The sequence below is a fragment of the Heloderma suspectum genome, chromosome 7, assembly GCF_057233095.1.
Source record: "Heloderma suspectum isolate Gila_16-S chromosome 7, 16-S_ref, whole genome shotgun sequence".
NCBI classification, from domain to species: Eukaryota; Metazoa; Chordata; class Lepidosauria; order Squamata; family Helodermatidae; genus Heloderma; species Heloderma suspectum.
The window spans coordinates 56,224,869-56,242,015 of record NC_139464.1 but is presented as its reverse complement, the minus strand read 5'-3'; the positions used below and the strand labels follow the sequence as shown (position 1 = coordinate 56,242,015).

The 17,147-nt window shown below is 39.1% G+C and overlaps 1 protein-coding gene across 7 annotated transcripts in view; it reads right to left on the bottom strand.

Moving 5' to 3' along the window:
- The window catches only part of ATP2B1 (ATPase plasma membrane Ca2+ transporting 1), an 89,682-nt gene that overhangs the window by 70,618 nt on the left and 1,917 nt on the right, over nt 1-17,147 (bottom strand). For 2 of the 7 annotated variants that reach the window (XM_084810301.1, XM_084810303.1), the window contains exon 2: nt 11,385-11,521. The exons of 4 other annotated variants lie outside the window; for them this stretch is intronic. The gene's annotated coding sequence lies outside the window, so the exon portion shown is untranslated. Of the gene's footprint in view, nt 1-8,783; nt 8,932-11,384; nt 11,522-17,147 lie in introns of all 7 variants that reach the window. One more of the 7 variants, XM_084810302.1, reaches the window with a different exon arrangement.

The window sequence follows — 17,147 nt, the reverse complement described above, 5'->3', positions numbered from 1 at the left end:
TCTATGATGCAGCCACATTTAGTATGTCACTGAACAATTCATTCCATCTCAAATATTATATTAGAGAAAAAAGCAACTAAAATTAAGGAAGAGGAAAGGCTTCAGATGTTGGGGCTTATGATTAGAACAGTCAGAGGGGTGGATCCTTTTTAAAACTGTCAACTTTGTTGAGATAAACTTTTTTTGCTTTCACACTAGAACACTGAGACATCCAGGGAAATCAACAGCAGGCTTAAGACAAGATTATTTCCCCCTCAAAATGAGGGATTATTTTATGGAGCATAGATATAAAACAGCCTACCCTCAACTCTCCTGATGTGTTAGACTACAACACCAATGATTCACAGCCACCATGAGGATGATGGGAGTTGTGGTCCCAACACATCTGAAGGACACCTGTTTGGGGAAGGATGATGTAAGAACTCATAACCTAACTAGTAGAACCTGGTGGTAGGGGCAGGGGGCAGCTTTATTTTCATGCTTTCTTGTGAACCTCCCTGTAGTGTCTGGCTATTGGACAAGACTAGCCTTCCCCAACCTGGTACCCTCCAGATGTTTTGCACTTCAATTCCCATCTGCTCCAGCCAGCATGACCGACCTCTGGAGGGTACCAGTTTGGGGAAGACTGCTCAAGACAAAATACTGTGCTACATGGATCTTGAGCCAGAAAGGTAATTCTTGTATCCTAATGTGCAATAGTACTTTCAAATCTTTGAATCGTCAAAAGTGCCACCTAAAATATCTGTTGTAGTAACCTTTTGTTGTAGTTTGCTACCTCATTTGCCAGCTATCCCACCATGCAGAATGGACTAAACTTTAAAATAGACTATGTATTCAACCTCAAGATGCGGATTCTAGATGTAGGCTATTGTGCTACTAATATGTTATGTTATAATGTTAAACTCAAGGTCCTGACCAATAGCTGTTTGATCTCTTAACACCGCTGTATTCTGATCCATGGCGGAGCAACACCGTGACACAAACAGTTGTAAAATAGGGACCTGACTACAGTAGATGAAATTCTCATTTATCTTTATGCACTATGGAAAACACAGCCTGCCCACAGAAATTATTACAGCCACAAAGGGAAGCTTCACATCCAAGACTGCCACACACATGCTAACATAACTTTCTCCCCTTCACTTTCTTACATGTGCCTAAAACCAGTTGCTTCCTGCCCTGGCTGCACAACTGAACAGTTTTTCGCTGCAAAATACACCACCTCAAATCAGAGGCATGAAAAGACAATCTCGAACACCCATTCTTTATATGCTATGGTGTGTATGATCACCTGCCACACTTCCTCCCAGCTTTGAAGCAGAGAACGGGCAGGGATTGTCTGGGGAGTTGCAAGGCAATCCACCACCTCCCCAGCTCCAAAGTTGGGATGAAGACTAGGGATTGTTAGGTAGCTGCTTGGCCAAGGTGAGCCTTAGTTACGCAGGGCCAAAATGGCAAACCCCAATCCTGGTTTTTACTGCTCCAGAGGTGAGGGGAAGTATTGGTTGCTGCTGCCTGAAGGTGCTTGTGCTGCTTTCAGTCAATAGTGCACAACAGTGTACACTCCCCCACCTCCAGCCTTTTTCTAGAGTACGGTGCACACTCCCCACCTGGCCTTTCCCTAGAAGAGTTGAGACTCCTCTGCTTACGCTACAGTCTTAACACCTAGAACCACCACTGGGATCCCAATGGGGCTTATATCTCAATGCAGAAACTTAGGAAGTGAAAGATAAGATAGTTTAAATACTCCACTTTGGCTTTACATATGGATCCAGAAGCACAAGGTAACACAATTCCCCCTCATTCCCTTGCATATTTTCAACCCCTTCATATTATCTCAGCATCCGATGCAACATAAACATTATACTTCTTGGGGTAGTAATCCAAAAGGCTATAATTTACCCCACTTCACTAACTCTAAAAAAGCAAAGATGACACAGACTGGGATCAAGAACTCCACACATTATGTTCTACATCCATACTAGGGTTTTCCCTCTGGCAGCCCTCTCAAACACCACACTGATGGCCAGAAGGCTCTCCAGAGTAGCATTCAAGGAAGCATAAGGGGCTGCAGCCAGTGCTGCCTACTGCTGTGCAAGCACTTTGACCATAGGAGCTCACTCTTATCTGTATGCAAAACTAGTAAAGAGCATTCAAAATATTTTAATCTCTGAATGAAAATAGTAGCTGGAGATTTCTGAAACAGATTAAAACTGTCAGGGTTTGATCCAGAGTTAGTCATGCTTAGAGGAGACCCATAGAAATCAATGGGACTTAAATAAGTCATGACTAACTTGAGTCCCATTAAGTTGAATGGGTCTAGTATTGCTAACTTTGGATCCACTCTGTTGTGAGTAAATCCTAGTAGTTTCCCAACTATTTACATATAAGGAAAGCCATGTTTCCTTTACCAACTCAGCAAGATCACTGGTGTCTCCAAGAGTTTTAAGTTTTCACTAATTAATATTAATAATCTGAAGATTACACTTTAAAGCATTTTTATTCATTTGTGATAGTCACACACAAAAATGAAATACTTTACAAAAACTAGCATAGACTGCAACAAGGTAGTTTATATGAATTAATGTTGCTCAGTATCAGAATACTGATATTAATAGTACTTTTACTGCCTTCTAGAACTGAAAGCTTAAGGTATCACTAGATGGCATCATTTGTCTCCATTTCCTATGACTGTAATTACTATATTGATTTAAGCTCTATTTGTACCATTGAACCAAGTTACATATATACTAAAACCAGCTGATAGTTACTCCTTCCCTGCTATTAGATGAGTACTATGATGTTATGGAATGCTTGCAAACATCTTTAAGCTCCAGGGAAGCATGGTAGAAGAAAAATGTTGATGAACAGTGCAGTTTCCATATGGGAAAGTATGGTGAGTTTGGCTGTAAGAAAGATTTCACATGGCCCCTAGAGACCAAAGGAAATGTCTCCTGTGTCCTTTCCTCCTGCACAGGCAAGGATGCAGGTAGGTAGTCTGAAAGCTGGAAGAGTATGAAGAACGTTGTCTCTAGCTTTCCTTTGCCTGTTCGAAAGACACAGAAGACTTCAAGGCAGAAAGTTTAGGTTAGCCACTTGATCATTACGAAAACTGATGGTTATACATTGTGAAATAATGGCCAATATAAAACATTACTTTTAAAACCCTAAGAGCGCAATCCACAGGACTATACTCCCTTTAGAAGGAAGCCTCCAATCTCAGAGGTTTCCAAGTATCCAATGCCCTGCTGGGCTGCTGCTAGCAGGGCAGGAGAAGTGATGGAGACAATTGTTGCCTCTCCATCCTCCATTTACAATTTTTTTCCTGTATTCAGACCTCTAAGCCCTGACATCTAGAGAAGGCTCACTGCTAGGAGCTGGCCCAGGGCTGGAGAGGCCATAGGATTTCTCATATCCTGGCCTCTCCTCTCTGCCTACCGGAATGCCCCCTTTTCCCTCCCTCCAAGGCTGCATTTGCAACCTTGGCAGCTGCTGTAGTTCTTTCCGCAGCAGCTGCGAGGGCTCCTGAGATCATAGGAAGGACCATAGGATTACTCTCTTAGAGAATTACAAACACAAGTTAGCTAGTGAAACTGTGAAATTAACTATTATTTGTGGCTAACAGCATTGTGCAGATATAAATGTATGAGAATATTTAAGACTGAACAGTAGTTTAACTTGTGTTCTAAACAATAGGGAGAGCCCAAAGAGTTACTACTTTGTTTAAACATTTTGTTAACCCTGACCTTCCTCCAAAGGGTTAAGAACAACAGCTATAAAGAGAGATGAGGTGGTTTAAAATATGCTTATGAATACAGTACAGATTGTCTGCCCTAAAGTGATGCATGTAATGCAAGACTTCTCCAGGAATGGGGAGCATGGAGGCTTCCTCCTGTCTTTTCCGTTAGATGACACCACAGTTTTATTAAGAGCAGCAAGTCAAAGGCATTTCTGCTTTATGGAATAACTGATTACAAATACTGTAAGAGGCAGTCAGTGAACAATATTTGACCAGTTTACCAACATACCAATCAAGTGCTGCATTTAGGAGAGAAAGAGCTAGTGATACAACAAGCCTAGCAAGAGAAAGGACTGTGTGCAGTAAGTAGGAAATAGATCCATTCTTTAAAGGATAATGGCCTCTAATAAGAACATCTGAAACTTACCCCTCAAGGCACTCAGAACAATGTTTTTTTTAAACTCCAAAGAGATATAAAGAGGTTTGGTTGAAGGCCACCAAGTGAGCTGCTGTGTTGCCTTTATGGCATATGTAGTTTGTATCTACTAGTACTTAAGGAAGCTTCTCACACATTATAGAATCATCATAAACAAGATATAGTTTTCAGAAGCTGTTTTACTGATATATTTGCATTTGCATATATCCTTTGTAATATTAATACTTGTAGTTCATAGTATTATTACTATGTAATAATATTATTACTTGTGATTATTAATCACAAGTATTAATATTACAAAGGATACTGTATTACTACAAGGGGGACCTGCAAGAAAACGTTGCAGTAGAATGTTACTGTTCAGGGTTCCAGCCAGACCCTCCTCCATGATACTCCATTCTATGCCTGCTCCCTGTTGGTTTTGTTTCCCCCAACTAGTCATCCAGCATTCTGCAGCCACTGAGTAGGCTCAGTCCTCACTGGGCTGTTTGGGCTGTATTGGGATTTTTTTTTTTTTGTTCTTCTGCAAAACCTTGGGGTTCCCACAAGCTTAATGCCTCCCTTTTGTGTGTGGGTGGTACAGTTTTGGCTACATTAGCAAAGGCGCTCACAGCCTGAACACCAGAAATAGAGGAAATGATTGAAACTTGAACAGTTTCCTCAAACCCTTACCAGTTGTACTTTCCCCCCATCTGGTGCATGCCATTTCCTGTGCTTTGAAGAAAGCTCAAGTCAGCTTTTCTATTTTTGTTTAAAGTGTCAACTTCCCAACTTTGACAGGTTTGGTATCTCCTTTCATTTCCATAGTTTAAACATCCAAGGTCTTTGACAATATGTGACAAAACATACTAAAAGATACTGTAAACTCTTGCTGGATATCACCATGATACCCACCCCTCCACTTGCCCATGAAGTTTTTAGAAACCAACTTAGTCTCCTTAGGGTACAATGCCGCTAACTGCCTCCAATGTTTTAGGACTCAAATAGTAACTGTAGCTATGGCGACCTGTCAGAAACCAAGAGAATTTTTCCAAACCAGTGTCTAAAGTCACTCTAAACCATCAAACCACATTACTACTACTACATACTTAAAAGGGAACACATACAAAAAAAATCAGGGACCTGGCTGAAAGCTTTCTACCTAAGAAGTGAGATGTAAAATATAAGTAGCCAACCCACAGTGTCCAATACCAATGTCTTCAACATTACCACAAGTTGATTTTTAAAAAAATCTTCCTCCCAATACACAACTTTTCAAATGCAAGAAGATGGTTTCATTTTGCCTACTGGACATGAAAGTTAGTGTTGCTTTTCCAAAAACAGTTCTAAAGTGTATCTTTCAAGTCAATAGGAGCACAAATTATCAAATAGAGAGGGGTAGAAGTTCTGCACTTAGATATACAGAAGACACTGTGAGTGTGGTCACACAGCTTAAGCCAAACTGAAGCCTAAACTGCTATCATCAACCCATGCCCAGCGTACTTAAGCTGCTTTTCTCCGATTCAGTAGGGGTTTATTATCTACTCAGAGAAACTCATTTCAGCTACCTGAAATGCTTTGAGCTATGGTTGTAAATACAAAACACAAAACATGAGGAAAACACATGCATTATACACCAGGGTTGGGATCTAAAGGTCTGTATATGGAATGCCATGTACATACCAGGGCTTTTTTAGTATCCCTTTCATAGTTGTGGTATCCAAAAAGCTGCTCATCAACCTCCCAGAGCATGATTCAAACACAGTTCATGGGGATGCAGCCAGAAGTTATAAAATCTCTCTCATATATATATGGCTACACTTAACACACAGGGGCAGTATTAGTTCTCAGCCCAGGTATTCCATGATCTTTCCATAGTCTGAACTACATAAATATTACTGTACCCCATCTGATTTTGCTGTAGTTTGATTTTATAACAGCAATTTAAAGCCTCCCAGAGATTAGGGACAAATCCACACATGCATGTGCATTACTATGACAGCAACATAACACAATATGAGCTGAAAAGCTCCCTTACTATCTCAAACAATATTTTTCAGTGGTGGCAATTCACACACTAAGCTATATGTCAGACACAAATCAGTGATATGCAAGTGTGAACTAGCCCTAATGTTTGAGGCAAATGTTATCAGCCCAAAGCAGAATGTTATACTAGGACTGCCATATTAAGTCAGTGAAATGTAAAGTGTTCCAATGAATTGGATAGCAGATTAAAACTTTAATGTTCAACATAAGCAATATTTTAAGTGGTTTATAGAAAAAATACAAATAAAAGGAAAGTCAACAGCACCTTTAAGTTTCCTAACAGGACAATCTTAAGAAGCATTCTCTTATGAGCAAGAGAACATGGAAAATGCCTCTGATAACTTTAGAAGCTGTATGCTCAAAGTGCATCCCCTCCAAGTATTTACACAAACATCAGGGCAAGTGACTATGTGACATGTGTGATATCAGAGGTGGGACTACTTGGAATGGCCCTATCTTTGCTCTTGTGTTCAAGTAAGTACTTTTAAATAATGCCTGAAGAATAAGGCTTAAGACTCGCACATACCTAAAAAAACAATGCTTCCTTGTATAAAAATGTATGCAGATTTTATCTACTGATAAACTCATGATCAATTAAGATTTCTTTAATCAAGTGAACCTATACTATACATTTGAAAAGGCCAAAATAAAGATATTTAACATATGGCTATGTGCATATAAAACAGTTTCCAAATGCTTTCCTCCTGGACTTCTCCACATAATAATCTCACCAGGATTAGCTGTTATGTATCAAACAGTGAAGGAAGAGTTATTACAGTTTCAAACCAATTATGTATATTACCTTTATTTATACCTAGAGGAGGCATGACAAAAAGGGGGGGGGGGCTCAAGTCCATCAAAAAATACATTGAGACAATGCCCCCCCACACACACACACAATATGAATGGATCAGAAAAGCTGATGTTGATAGGAGGTAGTTTGCCATGCTCACCACCTAAAACTAATTTAAGCAATTTCCATTATTTATTTTTTTGAAATTTATATCCTGCCTTTCTAGTGCATGTGCACCACTCAAAGAAGCTCTCAACAGTTTAAAACTACAATACATTCAGTAAAAAGTACAATAAAAATACAGAGGCAATAAAAATATCAAGGCAAAGACCATAAAACAACCTTTAAGCAAAAACAAACACTTAGCAGGCAAAGACATGACAGAATAAAAACATTTTCACCAACCAGTAAAAGAGAGGAGATCACATGCATTTCACAGGAAAGATGCTCCATACTATTTGTACAGCCACTTAGAAGACTATCTTTTGTCACCAACCATGCCAAAAAGATAGGAAACAGAGAAGAGCTTCTCATTCTGATCTTAGGGAGCAGGCAGGGTGGTAAAGAAGGAAGTGATCCCTCAGGTAATCCAGGATCCAAGACAGTTAAGGCTTTAAAGATGATCACCAACACTTTGAATTGTGCTTGGAAGCAAATGGATGTTGCATAATAAGTGTAACATGATGCCATGGGTGTGCGCCCACTAATATCCTTGCTACCGCATTCTGGACCAACAGCAGCTTTTGAAGACTCTTCAAAAGGTAAAACCCCATGTAAGTGCAGACAGTACATACATCAACCTTAACGCTACCCCTGACACAAGTTAGAAGTCATACTGTAACTCCAATGCAACATTTGAATCCTCCTGGAGAAGTTTCTGTCAACTGAGTCTAACTCAAATGGTCCAAGGGCATTTAACTAACAGGGCACTTCCATCTATGTTTAAATGGAAACATTACTCAGAAGGCATACTTTTAATAAAGACTACTTTCTTTAGATAAGCATATAACACCCCAATGGCACATCTAAAAGATTCCACTAAAGTGATGCAGATTGTGGACCATGGATGGAAAAGTTAGCATGTCACCTATTTCAACTCACTCCCTTATTATATGTATACTATAGTGTTCCAAAAATACTTCTATTCAGAAAAACAGAAAACTCGGTTTGTAATACTGATGATTTACATACTTTGGCAACACAGAATTGTCTCAAGAACTGCCCAGCTCAATTATAAGGCATTATTAACTAATCAACATTGCTATGAATATGCCCTTTGGGTTCAGGCATTAAGTATTTCCAGTTTAACAATATGCATTGATGCATCACACAGTCTGCTCTGTAACTCAAAATGCATTGATCATTGCTGTACATCTAGATCCAAGCTGTGTTTTCCTTTTAAAAAACTAAAACAGCCATCCCTAACCTGGTGTCTTCCCGGTGCTGGACTAAACTTCCACCATCCCCCAATCCTGCATGGCTTCAACACAGCTGGAGGGCACCAGGTTGGGAAGGCTGATCTAAAGATTATCTATGATATCCAGCCAGTCACACAAATCTGCTTCAGATACCATTTCCATTATCTTTCTTGTACAACTCTTTATGACCTTCCACTTGCATTGTTTGAGGTACTGAAGAGATCAGCTTCAGCAAATGGGGATTTACTGTTCCAAAACTAGAGATGTAAAATTTCTGGAAATTTTGGGGCCATGGGAAAAAAACTGTTGTTGTTTCTTCATTTTTTCAGGAAAAAACAGAAATTTGGGAAAAAACTGAAAAATAAGCAATACCTTTTTTTGGTGCTCTTTACACATCTGAAGACACCTTGTTGCTTTATGACAGCCTTCCCCAACCTGGTGCCCTCCAGATATTGTGGACTTCAGCTCCCATCAGTCTCAAGCAGCATAGCCAATGGTCAGGAATGCTGGGCACTGTAGTCTAAAATATCCGGAAGGCACCAGGTTAGGGAGGGCTGCTTTAGGAACATAAAGCAACCTTTCTGTTCTTAAAGTTATTTTATGTATAACTTAGTTTGCTCATAAAATTATCATTATATTTTAAAACTTTTAAAAGTGAGCTCAGTTAGTAAATTTGTAATTATTGTCTGAACAGATTAGAATGACATTAAATGCTACAGCATCAGAAACACAGGACTCTGTAGAACAAAACCCAAACTTTCAAGAATGCATGTTAGGAAACTGAGCATAAATGTCTATCAGTAAAATATACTTCAGATCAATAATTTCTCTAAGCAATGAAAGAAGTAACTATGCTGGGAATTTTACAGATAGGATTAAAAAAAAATTTCCTCCATGGTTTCATTATTTCCAGACATTTTACATCTCTAGTCTTTCTATAAAAATGTTCTTGTTACATATTTTTTAGAAATCACTTTGAGGAGTGTAAGGCTGGGTAACAAAATATTGTCTTAAATTCTTAAAGAAAATATTTCATAATCCAAAAAGGTTCAATTTTTCAGAAAAAAACAAAAACAATCCTTGGAAAAAAACACTTCCTTCTGATTTTTCTAGGTTTTTTTCCCCTTGGTCTTCACATCTCTATCCAAAACACAGAAGAACCCTGAACATATTCTAGTCTACCATGTGTCTGGGTTCTGTATGGTAACAACTTGGGATTGAGTGTCTGAAGCACTCTACAGTTGCTAACTTCACTAATGATATCTGACCATCCCCTTACCCCTGCCAAAAAGGAAAACCCACACCTGAATTCTGGCAACACAAAATACTTTAGCAACTACCTGGGATAGTTACGAGTATAAAATATAGCATTAGTGTTTTGTACATAGGCAATCTGCTATGCATTGGTAAAAACAACAGTTGAATATATATACAAACATACACATACATCAAAAATACAGAAGTCAACTATGGCTGTCTGGGGTGGAGAGTGTTTAGAAACATATTGTATCAAAGGCTAATCTGGGTTTCAAATCTGCTCACATCCATATCACAACAACTATGCAGTGCTATCAACTAATCATCTACCATTCACATTCAGAGACAGCAACATATTAATAGGGATGGGAACAAAATTTGTTTGGTTCACATTTTAATACAAAGCAACTCAATTCGCACTTCAGAATTAATACCAGAAAGCAGCAGTTATCCTTCAGTATCTGCATTTCTCCAAATTTTGCAATGAAAAAATTATCAGATCACGAAAGTGCATAAATTAGGGAAAGTTGCTTACAAAAATGCACACAAATGTTTGTGCAAACTTTAAACATTCACAAACTGATTTGGAAACAGGGTGGAACAAACTTGTGCTTGAAAAAATGCTAACATTATAGAAACGGACAGATTGGTCCATCCCTACTTAGCCAATAGCCCTTACCATAAATATCTATCTATTTTTAATATCTATAGTTTATCTAATAGACCTGAATTTTAGCAAAGCATATGACAGTACACAGAAAATCAGTAAAGGTGAAAAGGTGGTTTTTGCCACCTTATTAAGGAACAAGGCAAGAAAGGGATTAGGCTGAAATATCAAAGTTCCACAGATTCACTACGCAATGGCAACTGCCTCTTTCCTGCTTACCCAAATATCCCCTCCTCAAACCAAGTTAAATGAACTGTAGAGAACCAAGAGGAACAGCCATGTTCTCATTCTTGTGTCTTTGTGTTTTGCTTTAGCAGAAGCAAAGATGCCGCTTCTGCCTTCTGCAAGAATCCAGCACGAAGACAGCTAAGACATCTTTCTCTTCTGAGTTTCTACCCATGCCATACAATGCTGTGTCAGCCATGAAGTCAGTGGGAGCCACAAATAGCAGCTGCCTATTAAGAAAAAGCCAAAATTTGTGGATCTCTGCAAAAAGATAAATTTTCAGCTTGGAGATGCAGCTAGTAATATCAGTCTATGGATATTAGCAATCTTTACACGCTATAAAATATGCTTAGTTCTTTAACATTTTCTAGTATACAAAGTTGTTTGAAAATCAACTTACCCAGGGCTACCCGGTAATCATGGCTGAGCACCAATTTGAACTTGTGAATCCTGTATCTAAACCTAACTCCCTCCACTGTGCTGGCATGTTAATATAGTGGAACAGAAGATTATGCAGTATGAATTAGGAAGACCTCAAGGACTGGAGAAATCAACAGGTTGGATCCAGAGCTCCTGAGAGCAGAACTCTGACCATGGGTCATTCTAATTGGATACAATAGTTTCAGGAATAGAAAGGATCCACAATCAGACTTTATCAGGGAGTGAGATGTTCTTCTGAAACAGGCTGCATAACATAAGGCATGCAAGCCAATTACAGCCCCCTACCCCCCAAATACTGGCAGCCCCAAGGGATAGGGGATTCCTAAACATATTTGTTTGCAGTCCTATTTGTGAGCCAGACAGCACAGCCCCATCAAACATACTTCAGTCATGGTCTGTGTTGCTCTTCCTCCTCTCTAAATTCCGGTGGTGTGGGTGCCATTTTTGTCAATTCTATTGCTGCCATCCAACTTCACTATTATGGTCCAACTGTCATCTTAAGATTTCCTTACTGTGTGAACTGTTAGGAGAGAGAGAAAACCTTGTTACTAAGTGTTGGTGAAGTCAGGAAATAGAGATAAGGCGTATAAGGTGTTCAGCTAACACACTAAGCCAAGGATAGGCAACCTGGTGCCCTCCAGATGTCTTGGACCACAATGCCCATGCTGCCTGATGGGACTTGTGGTCCAAAACATCTGGAGGCACCAGGTTGCCTGCCCCTGTGCTAAGCTTTCAGTTTTTTGTTAGTTTAGCAGTCATGCTTGCAGGGAGGTCGTTCTGTGAAAATGTGGCCAAATGGTACAAAGAAATACCTAATGCAAGAAAAGAGAGCTAAGTGATGGGATACAGACATCTGCAACATGGGGGAAAGTATGGTTCCCAGCTTTTAAACGTGTGTAGCTGTACCTTTAAGAAGAGACATTAGTAAGTGACAATGTTTATCTGCATGCTGAGAAAAGCTTCAGTCTACTGAGTTGGTTTTATAGTCACTTGGCAACCCTAGGAAAGAGAGGCTCAGAAAAATGTGGGTGAAGAAACAAAATGAAGGTCCACACACAAATGGGGATTCCACACAGATGGAAAAGGGGAAAAAAGGAGTAACAGGATTTCATAGTGAGAGTGCATTAAGGAGTGAAGGAAAATGAAGAATTAACAAATGTAGGTATAGATACACTTATGTGTTGGGGATATAGAAGGAGAAATAAAACCAACAAAAGATGCAGAAAAGCCTGCTGAAATGCGAAGAGGAGTGTGTCACAGAGTGCAAAAGAAAAAGAGGATAAGAGGTAGAGGTGAGTAAATAAGAAAAGGTGGGAACACTGTGATTAGAGGAGTGTGCATGCTACAAGATGTGGAGAGAGAAGAGTGACAGGGAAGGTTAATAGATGGAATATAGACAGACCTAGAATGGTGTTTAGAGAATAGAGAAATACGCTATGATGTGTAAAGGTGGTTGACAGAAGGGTTTAAAATGTGGCAGACATTTTTCTGAACTGCAGCAATGTAGCCCTCAGTTCATAAAAATTTAATATGGCCCTCAAGCATCTACTTACTTGAACATCTGACCACATGTCTGAAATACAGAAATTTACCCCTAGCATAAGATCAGATGAGATAGTACAGCAATGCAATTTGCCAGTCTCCTACTTGTTGAAAATGCTTAAGCAAACTGCAAGTGAAACTGTACATTGCTCCCACTGTGAAGAACTACTCCTGGATCTTGTATACCCAATTTAAGAGAATGAGCCACTAAGGTGAGCCTAATTACATGTAACTATGGCATGGATAGCAGCAAGAGGGGCAAAGAAGGGCAGGGTGGGGAGTGTTGGCTTTGAATAAGAAGGACAAACGAGGGAAGATAAAAGACAGCAGAGAGCAAGAGAGGGGAAGAGCCCAGTCAAGTGGAGGAGGAAGTGGTAAGTGCTGCATCTGAACCTAAATTTCAAAAAAATCTGTGAGTTAGCAACTCTGGAACTTTCTGCATTTCTATTACAGGGATTGCTGACTTCTCCTTTTTCAATTCTGATATATTATCTGAGATTATATTTCACAACACCATGGAAGAACAGGCCAAACATTAACACAACTAGGTTCCATACGTATGCCAATCAGCTAAGTCTTGCACTACTTCAGAAGTATACACAGGCTAGGGGTCCCAAGAATACCCAGAGGAACCGAAATCCATAAATGTTCAGAATGCCTCTGAGCTGTTAAGGCAATCCCATGTACAACACAGTACAGAGGTCACATCTTGAGGGCACAAAAGCATAAACACTAGTTTTGAGGCCTGATGACATCGGATAGAGTTGACAAACGGCACCCATAACCACTGCCACAACTTCATTCCATAAAAGCATCTCCAAAGCTATCCTATTTAATATGAGGATGTTGGATCCCTTCTATGATGGGCATCCCTGTTTTTCTAAGCTACAGGACCTGTCAACTGCTATTATCTCAGCCCTGTTTAGATTCAGCTTTCAGCAACTTGCCAATATCAAAAATGGCTTGCTGTTCCTGGGATGAAACATCTGAATTATTTATTTATTTGTTTTGTTTTATTTACAACATTTGTATACCATTCCACATCTAAACAGATTCTGGAGCAATGGACAACGAGAAGAAGTGATAAAAAGAAAAAGAATAAAGCACAATATTAAAATTATTCTTAAAAAAACAGAGTGCCAATAAAACCATTTTAATGCTAAGATCAAAATAGATACCGGATGTCCATTAGCTCTGACAAATTGAAGTTACATGAAATTTAAGAGCTATCAGCTTTTCTCCTCACAATATGCAGCTTGGATGGTCCTTAGTGCTGAGCAAGCTACCTTTTCTCTTCCACAATAGATAGTGATTGACTAATTTACTATCCTTATCATACTTTTTACTTTTGGAAAGAATGCTAACCCAGGTGCAAACATACAGGTAGCAAGAACTTTCAACCATCAATTGCATATGGTTTTTTGTATTAATTCTAATGTCTGAAGTATGATGAAACAATTTTGCTTAGCATACAAAGGGTTTTATCCAATGGTGTCATTATGCCAATGGAAGTCAGACCATTATGCCAATGGAAGTCAGACCATTATGCCAATGGAAGTCAGACCACTGGCAGAAGAGATTTCCCCTCCCCCCACCCAAATAAGGATGTTGGCAAGCTGCTGGAAGATGTTTAGACAGTTTGGGAACCCTCCAGAGCAGATTTGCGGGGTAAACGGGGGGGGGGGCAGAGGAGGAGAGGACAGGGAAGTCCTCTTCTGCTTGAGCAACGTTGGCTCCAAACCAGTATATATACATATTTTCAGAAGATCATTACAATCTGCAGCATGCATAAAATAGTTAATTTTATATCCATGCAGAAGGATGAGGGACAAAGTTTGCTTATTTGAAATCAATATTCTGAAATAGAAGTGAGAATTATGTGTCTTACTGACAAGTAAGTATTTTCATAAAGACTGGGCTAATCTTCAGTACTACTCACCTGAAAATAAGACATTTTCTTATGACTTGGGGATAGGCCATAGCTTAGTGGTAGAATAAAAGCTTTGCATGCTTTTTGCATGCAAAAGGTCTCAGATTTGGTCCCTGGCATCTCCAGGTAGGGCTGGAAAAATTTCTGCCTGAAACCCTGGAGAGCTGCTGCCAGTTAGCATCAACTGTACTAGGCTAGAAGGATCAATGGTGTGACTTGGTATAAGACAGCTTCCTATATTCCTAAGACAGGCATGAAGGAGTCTAATTGCTATCAACTGACCAAGAAGTCACACTGTAACCTACTTTTATTACAAAATAAATATTGGGGTAGTTTGACAATCCTCTGCCAATTTTTGTACCAGATAATAAGTGTATACATCTTCATGAGAGATGGTGTCACTTTCACTAGTTTTCAGAATTTTACAAGATTTACTATCACCTGTTAAATGAAAAGAACACTTCCATTCATGCTGGTCTTCTTTCTAGCCAATACCGGTCTCTAGTGCACTACTTAGTACTACCTTCACACTAGAGTTCATCTGGCAAATGTCATCCTCCCCATCTCTTCATGCCAAGATTAATTGTAGCATGAGTAAAACATTTCAAAAGGAAGTCCATATTGCAGAAAAACTGATAAATCCAGAAGAGTTTTTTAAATAGAATTTCAATTCATTTGAACTTCTGTTTTTAATCCTATGTCAGTGGGCATTTCAAAATGAGCCACAATGCTCAAGTATAAAATTTACAAGTCAGGTTTCCGGAGCCATTTTAGAATGAACAAATCATTTAAGTTAATATATATTTATGCACCAAACACCCAATGAATGGCTTGCTAGTCCGAATGAATTTGAAATCCCATGCATGTGGGTTCCCAGTGTGATAAGAGTCTATTGAGATCTGATGAAGTTACTGTTTGTGGACTGTGGCCTCTAGCACATGAAGCAGCAATGCAAAAATACAATTACTCTGTTTTCTTACTAAAATCCAGACAGAGGATAGCAATACCAAAGGAAGGCAATCTACAAAACACATGTGCTTCTTTAATACAAATATTCACAATTATCTTTATATGTATTTACAACAGGAGTAGTACTGTCCCAAAATAACCACTATGAAGACCAGAGACATAGAATCTAGCAAGCCTGTGTGGGAGGGACCACAGCTCAGTAGCAGAGCAATTGCTCTGCATGCAGAAGGTCCCAGGTTTAATCCCCAGCATCTCCAGGTAAGGCTAGAAAGGAATCTAGCCACTGCTAGTCAGTGTTGTCAATACTGGGGTAGATGGACCAATGGTCTGACTTGGTATAAGGCAGCTTCCTAGGTTCCTATGCATGTATGTGTGGGGTGGGGGGTGGGGATGGGATTACCTGTAACACACAGCATACCACTTGCTAACTCTGGTAGTTCAGCTTTGGCATTTGAAATCAAGACAATGGGTTCATCAGAAAAAGCTATCAGGTTTCATGTGACAAACATTTTAGTCTCCTTTACACCAACTGAGAAATCCCATTCATCCATTTCATAAGTATTAAGCTCAGTTATCTTGTGCTCTTAGGAGAAATAGTACTATAATTTTAGAAGGGGCACTGCTAATCAGTATCGTGAAACATTCCCTTCCCGTATTTAAACCATTAATACACATAGCCATGCTTCATTCCTACTGCATACACACAAGCCGTCTAGGCAATGTATTTGATACTACCACATCAACCCGCCCAAGACAATGTTTTACAAATACATCAATTCCTAGTTAAGAAGCTATTTATTTCACTTTTTATTTCAGCCCCCTTTTTATTTGCAAACAAAGGTTATTCACTATGACAAACTATTTAAGCTCATGTGCAACTGAAGTTACTTATAATCTCAATGCAGTCACCATAATGTGATAACACAGATTTTATAACTTCTGCAATTAGAATTGTGTGCCTATACATTCCAAATAGTTAACACCCTTAAGGTACAGGAAGGTGCTTATTTCATGCATGCAATCATTGTTTCACACTTGTACCTGCTTTTCTATATGAAAAATACTTCACATTAGAAATCAGTTTAACTATTTTAAGATCACCTGCCAATTCTCTTCAAGAGCAAGAATCTAATTACTATGTTGGCTGTGTATATTAAATGTATATTTCTGGAGTTTATGTTCCTACAGTACCTCTTATAAGAATGTAAGTTCAACATACCTATGCTGTGGACCTATATTCTATCCATTGACACACCTATCCATTGCCAAGAATCTGTATTTGGTTCAGTATGTATAGTATTCAATAGCTTCACATTAAACTCCACCCCAGAAAATACCCATAGTCTTCAAGTTCTATTGCATAGTAATATTTTACATTTATATTCTCAATAATTCTTAGAACTCATACTCTTTCGCATACACCAGACTTAGGCTACAACAGAGGCATGCCTAAGGCCAACAAGTGAGTTCACAGAAGAGGTAAGATTTCAACCAGGGACTTTCTGGATCCTGCTCTCAACCACTACACTACGCTACACTGGCTCTTAAACAGATGAGCAGCCCACACTTGAGCAAATATCTATTCACAATGAAAAAACCAAGATTTACTACTCTACAAACCAGCAAATACCTTGTTGCTTTTCACATTCTTACATTCGTAGAATGTGAAAAAGCAGTTCAACAATCTTAAAACATGCACCTCAAA